We start from the raw sequence: 13,121 nt of genomic DNA, 5'->3' as shown, positions 1-13,121 counted from the left end.
AGCCTCTTAGGACTGAGATATCACGTAAAGTTGCTAACTTTATGTGCATGCAAGGCTTCTAAGGGATTAAAACACTAAAACTAAGCTTGATAAGAGGTTTAGGGCATGGAAGAGGGCAAAGACTAGATAAAGTAGGCAATTTTATGTCCATGGAGTCCTAGAGGTGTCCAGATCTGAAACCACATCCTCTTGACAAGCCCAAATCTGAGAATGACTCCAGTATGCCCCAAAAATGACCATATACTTTCATAAGAGGAGATCTAAACAATAACAAGTCAAGGTATCAACTTTATACCTCAAGATGGTTGCCAAAATCGTGTAGATGTCGGATCTACTACTTATCCCTTTGCTCCAACCTCTTTAAGCTCCAAGTTCCTTCACAACCACACCAAAATCACTCTCCAAAGCTCTCACACACACTCAAGAAGGTATAAGGCTCGAACTAGGGTTTCTCTGAATGATAAGGTGGTAAGGGAGGCTGGTGAGGGGACTTAAGGTCCTTTAAATATGGTGCAAACCCTAAAAATTAGGGTTTTCATTAACAACCTCAACTCGTCGAGTTGGGGTCCTCTAAATCATCGAGTAGGTTCCACAAACCGCACGACCTCAATAGTTTCTACACGACGAGTTGGGGCCTCCAACTTGTCGAGTAGGTCTTAAGTGATGTATAAAAATTCTTGAAATTCATACTTGGGAGTCGGGATGTTACAAAGAACTTACAAAAGAAACTTATGCATCAACTCAATGCATAAATATTTAAAACGAAAAATAGATCTTAACGCATTACAGGTACTAAAAAATTCATTAGAACTTGAAGGTTGCTGCAATCTCCATGTTTTCAAATCCACTTAAATCAATCATTTTTTCAATCTCTATAATAAGCAATTGAATAAGAAAAACAAATGCCTAAACACTGGTAAATTATAGAATTTTTCATTTGTACTGTAAAAAAATATATAACTCTCGAATTAATACAGATATTGAGTGATAAAAGTTTATTGGTATTTTTTTTAATATTTATGTCATTCGAATGTAGAAAAATAAAAAAAAAACAAAAAACAAAAAAAATATTGAACTAGTTTTCAGAATTAAAAATGTTTTAAAAAAATAATTCTTTTTTAGATAGGTAGTAGGTACATTTATTATCGCTATATTTTTGGAAGTTATCATATATATATATATATATATATATATATATATATATATATATATATATATATATATATATATATATATATATATATATATATATATATATATACACACTACTTTATAACTCGTGAGAACCACGGTTATAAAATTAACTAATTAAATTTTAAAAGTAAAAATTTTTAATTATTAATAAATTATTTTAAATAAATAATTTTATAAAAATATTAATAAGAAATATACCAAAATTTTAAATTTAGTTATAAGTTCATATTTAACATATTATTAAAAAAGTAACTGTTTCTTTAAAAATTTAAAATCTATTATTTAAAACCTTAAGGTCATTAATTGTGATAGTAATTTACCTAATATATCTCTCTAATACGTGGCATAATATTAATAATGATTTATATTAGAGTGACACATGTCAAAAAGATATGACTATGTGTGTGTGTGTGTGTGTGTGTGTGTGTGTGTGTGTGTGTATATATATATATATATATATATATATATATATATATATATATATATATAATTTTTTCACTTTTTCCATTGATATCAAATCCGATAAAAAAATATTACTTTTTTAATCACGTCAAAATAATTGTGTGAATGTGTGCAGATTCATAGTGTTAATCTGAATTCAGACGTTGTATCAGAGCTGGGGCACGGGTCGATGTGTTCGACGGGGACGTCGAACCCTATAATGGGGGTAAACGCGGGCAGTTTAGCTACACATGATCCTACATCGGGTGGGAAGGAGAACTAAGCATTCCTTAAAAGGGGTGTGGATACCTTCCCTATCACAACGTGTTTTAAAGTCTTAAGGGCAGTAGATCCCATAAGAACTCTACAGTTAAGCGTGTCCAGGCAAGAGCAATCTAGGGATGGGTGACCCCCTGGGAATTTTTCGTGTCGCGAGACCAAAGCGGACAATATTGTGATACGTGCCAGAGGGGGACAATATTGTTATACACACTGGGGAAAAGGAACTATGTCGATTGCGAAATACAATTCAGTTTTCTCTGAGAAGCTACAGTTCAGTAAACATTACTGCCCCACCGATGCAAAATAGGTGGAACATTATGCTAAGGGATTACCAGTAGAGTATCGAGCTACTGTGAGGCAGCGCAACACCTTGGCGGCTTCCATAAATGAGGCTATTCAGATTGAGGTTGATTTGGCCACACCCGGACGGAATGTGATCAAGGGTAAGGAGAAGAGGAAATAGGAGGGTTCGTCTAAATCCTCGAGGAAGAAAAAGAAGGGTTACCAGGGCAAGAAGTCTGATAGGCCGAATTTCTACATAAGGTGTCATGCAGCACATAGAGGTCCATGCAATGAATGTACTATGACCTACAAGCGATGTGGAAATATGGGACATAAAATAGCGGAATGCAAGAATGAGCCGATTTGCTACAACCGCAGGCGGACGGGACATATGAGTGGTCAGTGCCCAAAACCGAAGGCTGATGTGGGTGGAAGTGGTAAGAAGACGCAAGCACCGAAGGTTCATGCTCACGCTTTTTAGATGACAACTAAGGAGGCCAGACGCAGTGATGAGGTTATTCTCGGAACTTTTACTGTAAATGTTATGCCTGCTAGGGTACTGTTTGATGTTGGTGCTTGATGCGACATTGGCTCCGACCACATGTTCTGAGAGAGTGCTTCTACGTCGGAGACAGATCTACGAGGTCACAATAGACAAGGCAGTTAGAGCCGCCCCAGGGACTGTGCCCCGAGAGCGGACTCCGACGATCAATTTAGATCAGTTGGAAGATCTGGGATGGTCCTCCATAGCTGGAGAGAACCATCTCGGTATTGGTGGTGGTGTGTGGTGGCTGACGGCGGCAGATGGCGGCTGAGCCACCTGGCTAGAGTATAGTGTGGCGGCTGAGCCAATAGGAAGATCCCCCTCCATGGAGGAGATACTATTCATTATACAGGGGACAATTAGGTCAAGGGGAATTAGGTCAGGCCTTGGGCCAACCCAACTTAGGCCCAGCTACCAAGGAGTTAGGCTAGGCTGCCCGGAGGCGCCGGGCAAGGCTGGCGGGTTCGCACCAGGCAAGGTTGTCGGGCGCGTACCAGGAAAGGCTGGCAAGGGAGTGCTAGGCCAGGGAGCGCCAATTCGGGCCACGCGGGAGAGTCCCCAGCAAGGCTGGCAAGGGAGTCCCCAGCAGGGCTGGCAAGGGAGAGTCGGGCCAAGGAGCACCAGGTCGGGCCGGCGGGAGAACATCAGGCAAGGCTGCCACGCTAGAGTGGTCTAGGCCATGCTAATGGGCCATATATCAACAAGTCCCCCAGTCCGATGCCATTGGTATGCGGTCAATGACATTGGACTGGACTTAGTCATATAAACCAGCAGGAGAGTCCCTCTAGTCCGATCAGATCGGACTATACAAAGCACCAATGCATTATATAATAGAGAGAACGACCGAACCTCGCCCGCAAGATCCATGGGGTTATGCGATGATCCAAACATTACTTATGCAACTTAAGCTGACTTCATACTCCTTTATTGAGAGAAGTGAGATTCGGTTGGTGCAACGCAATGCAACTGTTGCTGGTAATGTTTTGCAGAGCGGGGATGCTAAAGAGTGTTACGTGACTCTGATGTCGATAAAATGTCGAGCCAGGGTAGCTAAGAAGAGTAACCTCGCCATACAGTCTCTAAGACCGATGTCGAGCTCCAAAGTCTGTAAACAAATACAACGTACTTGGTCCATGATTCCTGTGTTCCAGTCACAGCTGAAAGTTGTTAATAGAAATAGACGCTCTGAGCGTTGCGCACACACCCTGGTGAAGGGGACGAGACCCGCAACCAACACCGGGTGGGTAGTTATATTTCTATGCCCGTTGGATGGGAACTTTGAGTGATTGGTCAGCGGTGCACACTTCACAAGTCCCCTTTAAATGCTTTACAGACCGGGCTTTACTCCACAAGTTTGTTGTTGGCGTACTCTGTGTGTCGCAATCTTGGGGCGGCTGTCTGAAAGGCAACCCGATCAAATAGTTAGTATTTTTTATTGAAATAATAAATCGATTCGAGTTGTTCGTCATGATTGTTTCTAAACTCTTCACAATGTACTACTCTTCTCCCTCCTTTTTTGTTGAAGATGTCGAAAGATATCGGACCGCAATACGCATTCGAGAAGTGTATTTTGTTGAGCGGTGCTTACATTAAATTGTTGGCTTTTGTCTTGCAAAATTGGGTGATCTTTGTGTTGTGGAGGTAGCCCATTAAATACCAATTTATATGAAACTCAAATTAATATCTTACAGCCCATGTATAGAGTCCAAAATAATGACAATCCATTTGTGAATTGGAAGAAGCCCACTTGCGATTGCAACTCCATGTAATATCTTGCGATTGTGAATTGTAAGAATCCATGAGCCCAATTTATTTACTCAATTTCTTTTGTGGGTTGTAGTAGGTATGTGAATATAGATACTACAGGCCCATTGTCTTTTCTTTATTGATTGTAAGATTATCTAGTTACTAGATCCCACATGTGGCCCATTTGTTTTCTCATTAGCTTGGATGAACACCCAGCCGCACCTCACCTTCTCTTTCCCGATCTACCAAGGAAAATGTCAAACGGAAGAAAATGTTGACCGACGACTGGAGATGGCTCTGACAAAGACGGTCGGAGATGATGGTGATAGGGATTGAAGTTGCTATCTCCGGGGGTTGTTTTGGTGAAAAATTAGTGGTAGGCCGGTGGCTGGATGGTGATGTGACTGTTCCAATTGTTGCCGGTAAATTGAGGGAAATGGGACTGGTGATAGTCGCCTGCTAACAGCGGACTACCCAGTCGGAGCTTCTTCGTCAAACGTCGCCGGTTAGGAACAACAGGTGATGGTCTGATTTCAACCGCCAATGGTCGGCTGATGGTGCTTTAGATCTGTTGGCTCGCCATTGTTGAAGGCGTATCGGAGATGGCGATGGTCGACCGCTATAAGTGGTTTTCGTCAGGCGATGGTCTAGAAGGGTGTCGATTGGAGATGTTTTGGGAAGTTTCTCGGGTTATGCTCTTTGGACTCGAAAGCGACTGGTGGTGGTTTGACTTCGACCGTCAGTGGCGACTAATGGCCATTTGGATCTGATTTCAGTTGGTGGTGATGGCGATTAGAGCTTGTGATGTGTTGATGGCGGAGACCATAACTGTGGTTTCTCGGTGTTGGAGGATCAACAGTCAACGACATTGATGTTGTATCTTTGGCTAGCGGCAACTGATAGAGAAAATGGAGGTTAAAACAAGGGGTTTTCCAGCAATAGGGTGAAGCTGTTGCTATGAAACAAGCTGCAACCGGAGCTGTTAGAGACCTCCCTTGATGATCGGAAGGATCTGGCCTGAGGTTGTTGTTGCGACTGCCAACTGTTGGCAGCGGACCGCTTTTCTTAATAGACATCTACTAGAAGATATCTATATAGATTAGCCTGGAGGTTTTCTTATTCCAAGTTATCCTAACAAAATGTGTAGAGCTTGAGATCCACTTGTGGATATAAAGCAACCATCTCAATGCTATAATCATCATTTTATATAAAACCACAAGGTATGTTTTTATATCAAAATAAATAGAACATGTGTGTTTACTAAGAACTAGTGGGAGTATTGTGACATTCCTAATCTTGTATGAATAAGACATACTTAATCATAAGAAATTACATTATGACTAAGCAAGGTCGTTTTCACCTTGACTCGGAAAGTGTTTCTAAAATGAAAGAATTAGGAAGGAGAAGATGCATTCTTGGAATGTGAAATCTATAAGGGATAGATAAAATGAATGTTAAAAGTTTCATGTCTTTATACATATATTGGCAATGTCTTGAAAGGGATCAAGACACAAGATTATTTTGGAGAATTCATGGCATTGTCATATGGCACCATTTTGATCTAGCCTTAAAAGTACATAGCTCATAGGCTTGAACTAGATGAAATGATTTATATTCTATTTGCTTGGAAAATGAATTCATCATTTACCCTATATTATGCATAAGACATGGTATTTGATCATGTTGTAAGCATGTCTTAGGATACTAATTGAATACATGGTTAGGTCACTCGATGACTAAGAGAGCATTCTAAGAGTACTTTAGAAGAACTAAGAGAATGTATATGAGACAATCAGTTTAGAAAGGATCTTTATGGAAAGAGTTACACAAGATGTTAATTTCTAAACATAAATATATAATTATGAATTATAATTGGATTTTGACTTCATTATGGAATGAAGGGTAAGTCATGTTGGAATGAGGTCCAAGAAAAACATAATAACAAAATCTACTACAAAATAAGAATACACTACTTTAGAAGTTGAATTCAAATATGATTGGATGAATGAGATCATTGAAAAACTATGTTGATTTCTGCCATTCAAGGATCACATAGAAATCTTTGTAACTTCGAGAGTATACTTAATCAAGCTAAGAGAGTTTATGTCATGAAAGAAAACCAATCATATCTCCAAGATATTTAACTATACCTAGAGTAAAGTTAAGTACGGAGATGATAGTATTCAAAGAATTCACACAAATTAAATTTTGACAGATCCATTGATAAAGTCATTCTTTTGAGCTAAATATGAATGGTCACAGTTCAGCTATAAAACTTTATTATTCTAGAATTGGATTTTGATTTGGAATTAGTATTAGTATTTGGATATTGGAACATTATAATAACAACTATTAGATAATGTTATGATATGTTGGGATATATTCATCACATTAATACTTGTGTTCTATATTAACATGTTTAGTCTATGAATAATGTTATTATTATAAAAGTTCATAGTTGGTTATAATTGTGGGAGCAATTATGAAGTAAGATTAACATAAACTGGATTGGTTGACTCTCACTAGATGAAAGTAGGCAAGTGGTTGTAACCAAGTTTCATAGGTACTTATCAGAGAACTAGTATTGAACTGACTCGTATCAAGATCATCTCATGGATCGCTATCATGAATGATACTTGATTAAAATGTACTATCTTTGTATCCTTAACACCTAAGATACATAATGGGACTTAATTATAGGGAGTACTATGCTTTGATATGGTCAAACATTGTTCCGTAACCGTGCAGTTATAAAATCCATTTTCAGGTATGGTGTGAACTATGCAAGAGGCTTATGTAGTCAAGATGAGATTTGTTCCTCTTATTTGTTAAGAGTTAGACATGTAAGACACCTTACCAAAAGTTGAACAACCAATGAGATTGATCGTGATCTGTATCTCATGTTCAACATGATGTCTGTAGCAAAGATAGGACTAATAAACTTACCTTATACACCAATTGTAGCTTTGAGCTTTTTGGGAATTGGGTGCTGATAGAATCGCACAAATTCGTATGTTGTTGGGGGCAGTGAAGTGTTGCTAGACGTTCACCACTGTCTATATCAGCCTAATATGAGTCTTGCGCAAGTGGGAGATTGAAAGGTCTTGTATGCTCAAGAATCATATTAAAGTGATACTACTAATTAACAAATGATACTAATGGGTCACACTAACAAAAACATGATATAATTGATTATTTATTAGAAATTGATTTTAATAAATATTCAATAAAACTCTTATAATTAAATTGGAAATTATTTCTTTCAAGGAAATAATAATTTTCATTAGCAAGTAATGTTACATAATTCATATGGTATGAATTAATAAGTTATGTACAACTTTATGGACTAGTTGAAACCCTTTTGTCTTTTACTCAAAAGACAAAGTTTATATTTTATAAACTTTGAGTTTATAATATTTAAACAAACTCTTCTCTTTTGTATATAATTTTCAAGAAGAAAAGAGTTATGGGCTTTTGATTATTTAAATGAGAAAATGGCTCTTTGAATATTTAAATAAGAGTATGGTTCTTTGATTATTTAAATACTGAAATGGTCTTGTGATTATTTTATTCAAAAGGTAGGAATTGTTTATATTATAAATACAAGACTTAAAGCTTTCATTTGGTGGCTCATTCACAAGCCTAAGGGATTAAAAGTTTTGGACTAGCATCTACATCAAGCTGAGTCATTGTTGGTGTCTCAAAGGTTCCACATCCTTCATCAACTTCCACTCCTTCCAAGAGGACCTAAAGAACTACAAAGGTTTTTATTTCTTCATCCATTCTTTGGTTGGTGTTTAAATCTTTCTATAACTAGAAAGAAGATCCTTGGTGGGTATAAAATTTTTATGTTATGTTCTAAAATTTTAAGTCTCCCGTTGCTATATTTTTCTAGTTTTTGAAACTATTTTGAACTAAAACCCAACAATGTTTTCACGACAATCTCGTGCATATGTCCACCGAAAGTCCAATATCATTGAATATACAAAATGATTTTGTGTGTAACACGCCAAGTCATTGTACTGTCCCTTTTAATTGATAAAGTAACCATGAACAATCCATCTTTACTCATAGACTTTATGCCAATTCTGAGCGAAAGCTTCGACATTATCATAAGGATGAATCGACTACCTCCCCATTGTGTCTAGATTTGTACTACAAAAAAGTTTTACGACTAAATCTACCCACGAGAAAATCATGGTCATTTATGATGACACGTCGAAGAAAAACGTAAAGTTTACTTCCTACCCTAAAAATCAAATGATGGAGTGTTGTGAACTTCTCGACTCACCGTGATATAAGCAACCTTGTGAAGGATTTAATCAAATGTGAGGGATTTGATAAAATGTGAAGGATTTAATCAAATGTCAAAGATTTGATAAAACGTGAAGGATTTAATCAAATGTGAAGGATTTGATAAAATGTAAAGGATTTGATAAAATTTGAAGGACTTAATCAAATGTGAAAGATTTGATAAAATGTGGAGAACTTAATCAAATGTGAAGGATTTGACCAAATGTAGAAGTTTAAGTGAAGACTTCTTCTCAAGAAATGAACGTTGGAATTTTAACAACAAAATAATTTATGTTGGATACTACTAGAGATCCATTAGGAACTTCTCCATGATAAGCCCAGCCACCAACTGTATAGATAGAAAAAGGAAAACAAAGTCTAACTGGGAAGATAAGCAAAAAAATTGCATTCCAGGAGATGGAACAACTACGATGTATATGACGACATGTGCATAAAGGATTAAAGTGCATATAGATGAATCGGGACAAGTTTTGTCTACGCTTTTGGTTAAATGACATGATTGAGGAATCCGTTTTCATCATGACATGTGAGATTTGTAAACACTGTAATGAAATTCACATAGTAACAAATGTATTGAGCCGAAAAGAACATTCTAAACCCCGATAAGTATGTGCATTAACTTTTTCATCCATTTAACTTTAACTCTCAAATTCCAAAAGTTTCACTCGAGACCCTGAGAGGGAAAAGCTTTGCGAGTGAAGCTCTGTGAAGAATGAATAAACAAGTCAACCTCGTGGATGTCGGGATGTGATACTTCACGAACCAAATTTGTACGCCTAAGTGAAATAAACACGGGAGCATAGTCTTGGACAAAGCTCACAGATTAAAGTGTCCTATCCATCCATGCTCTGACCAAATGTACTTATATCTAAAGAAATTTGAAATGGTGACCATTTTTGAAGTAGAGATTACACATGAGTAGGCAAATATCAAACTTACACTAAAGGTAGAATATCATAAACACTTAGTAATAGGGTAATGATAAAGAAATATCTGAGTAAAAGTGGGAACGAATGCCAAAATAGAAAATCTTATTAATGAAACGAACAAAATAGAAAATCTGATCAGGATGTATGTCGAGGAATTAATCAGAATGCATGGGGTGCCAATATTTATCATCTCTTTCTAAGATAGTAGATCCACCTAGCAATCTTGATAATCATTAGAAATTTTGGGTATACGCTTAAACATAAGGATAACTTATCATCCCCAATGGTAAGAACGAAAGAACCATCCTGACTTGGGTGATATGCTTTGAACTTATATGATAGACTTTGAAAACTACATGGAATACTCATCGTCATTGATTGAGTTTTACTACAATGATAATTATTACACCAACATAAAGGCCACACAATTTAATACATTATATGGACGAGAGTGTCGATCATCGATATGTTGAACAATGATTGGAGATGTGAAACTAAACAAAGCACATGCAGGTAATGTGTTGCATTTTGGTCCAAGAATCACTCAAGAGATTACATAAAAGATTGTATGAACTGAGAACGATTACAAATTGTACCCGAATGGCAAGAGAGTTATTTAAACAAAAAATGTAAGCATCTCGACTTCCAAATCAGAGACTGTGTAACTTTAAAGCCTTCCCTTTTAAGGAAATGATTCGGCTTCAAAAACAAGTCAAGTTAAACCGCGACTCAAAGGACCTTTGAAATTCTTAACGGAATGTGGTAATGTTATATATATCTAGCTTTCTTGAGAACTAAACAACATGCACGACGTTTTTCATGCGACAAGTCTCAAAGAGTGTATGTCTATTGACATACTTGCTATCTCTTTGAATAAGTGTACTAGGAAACTGTGTTAGTGTTTCATATTTGTGAAAGTACATGCGGTAGAACTGTATGTAAGATTAGATATCCTTTAAAATATTGGATTCGATCTTATTCCATATTCCCTTCTTTTAATGGGCTTAGAATGAAGCCATATATTCAACCGAGTACCCAATCTTGAGTTATGCGACTTAAAATGACTATAAAAGAATCATGTGTGGATCAAGCGAAACGAAAACGCCAACAATTGTTTTATAATATTTTATCTACATGTTGAATTTCGGGAAAAAATTCCTTTCAATGGGGAATAATGCAACAATTGGTAAAATTGGTCAGAGTTTGGCGGTCAAACCACCGAGAACCGCTATGTGATAAGGACCAATTGTGTGTAATTTTATTTTTATAATGTATATTAAATATATTATATTAATAATTTGTTTCAATGCATCTCAAACTGCTCAAACCATCTATCACTGAAGACCAAATCAAAAATCACAAAAATTTAATTCTATTAGTGACGTTAAAAATAAATTTTTGTATTAAGTATATTTAAGAGTTATGGAAAAGAAATTTAACAAGATTACATTCTCCTGATTCCGTGAGTATAAAAAACGTCCAAAACGGAGATCGTATGAGAAAGTTACGCCTCTTTAAAGTTATAAAAATCAGTATTTATCTGATTTTCATGAATTGAACTGTGCAATGCTTCGTTTGGGATAGCTACGAACCTCGTAAATAAATTTTGAGCACGTTTTTGAACTCGTACTATAGTATATTATTTTATTTCATTTTATCACATTTTTAATCTCGAAAAAAAATTAGATTCGTTAAATCTGCCAAATTCGAAACAATTAATCGTGAAACTTTAAACGTTGATTCCCGAAGTATGGTATGTCGGAATTGAATTTTGTCTGTGTTCATGGAATTACAACGACCGATACAATAAGTAGACACTTTAATAAAATATTTATGAGACGGTATGATAGCACAAGAATCGAGAAAGCGAGTAACGATTTATTCACTAAAGTTTAAAAATATTTTGCACATGCTTGATTTCCAAAATATCTACCAAAAGTCATTTTGACTTTTGTTAATAATGCAGAAAATTGGCTTTAATTAGAAGCAATACTCCATCACTCTTTCTCTTACTACCTTTTCTCTCTACCTCACCTCATCATCCTTCCCGTTTTCTACACTACCGACGAGGACAAGTCTGTCGGCGACTCCTATGCCGGATGAGGCAACCACCTCCGCCTCCTTCCTCATCGATCTCAGTTACCAAACACCACTGTTGCTACTGCTTCTCTTTTGCGGATTGTTGCCAATGACAAGACAAAAAGAAACAATAAAGGCTCGTCAGAGATCGGTTTTAGTCCCTTATTTCCCTCTTTTCTGACGATTGAACTACTCAAACACCTCACGTGTTGTTTCTGCTTACTTTGCTTCTGTCACACCCCGAAACCGATGGCGGAAACATTCCGGGGCGGAGGACGTCATGTAAAGTTTCATAACCAATGTACATAGTAAGCATAGTAAACACAAAACATTACATTACATAGAATCCTTACATTTGTTTGAAAGTAGAAAAACAAAGTATTACATGTATTATAGATATATTAGTCTAAACAAAAGTAAAGACGTGGCTTCCATATGCTCCGTCTTCTGCAAAAGAACACGGGATACCTGTCTAAGGAGAACCTGAGAATACAAGCAGTTTGAAAATCAGCATAAAGCTGGTGAGTTCATAAGCGGTATGTTTTTCTGAAAATGAACAAGTTTCCTTTAGTTTTTCTGAAACAGTTATTATCCAAGAAAATCCCATATTTTCTTATATGAAAAGTCTAGTTATCCAATGCTACGCAGTTTGGTTAAGAACAGTTAAGTTATCCCAGGAAAAACCGTTATTTTCCTAAAAGTTGGTGGTTGGTTATCGATCCGGAATGAAGTGTACAAGTATCTACCATACTTAAAGTGTTTGTGTGAAGTTTCCTGAAAGCCTGGTTATCCTTGAAATGTATGTTAGTTTTAACACGTATATAAAACTATTATGTGGAAAGTAAACTAATTCTTAAGGTTATTAGCTTACTAAATTCATTATTACCAACAAGTAAATCTTTGTTATCTAAATTGCGAGTTCCATAACCATACGATAGACCAGATATGGCAATAAGAAGTCTATTATCATTTTATGACTTTCGTCACCCTTGAACCTTTCGGTTCGACTATAGCTAGCTGCCAGGTGCGGGGTAGTCAGCCCCGTATAGATCTATACACTCAAGTCACGTTTTCCCTCCAAGACATTCTGGTTACAGGGGCGGTCCTCCACTCGTGTATCTCTGTGGAGTGTTACCGAGGACGTGTCTCCAATTATTAAGATTAACAAATTTACAAGTAATAATGCGGAAATCCTGTTTTAAGTTCTACTTACAAAAGGGGTCCTCCACTCACGTATCTCTGTGGAGTGTTAGCGAGGATGTGTCTAAAGTTCTAAGTTTAATGACTTTTAACAATAATGAAGTGGAAAA

The sequence above is a fragment of the Lactuca sativa genome, chromosome 9 (genome assembly GCF_002870075.4).
Source record: "Lactuca sativa cultivar Salinas chromosome 9, Lsat_Salinas_v11, whole genome shotgun sequence".
Classification (NCBI taxonomy): domain Eukaryota; kingdom Viridiplantae; phylum Streptophyta; class Magnoliopsida; order Asterales; family Asteraceae; genus Lactuca; species Lactuca sativa.
Note: the sequence above shows the minus strand (reverse complement) of the source record.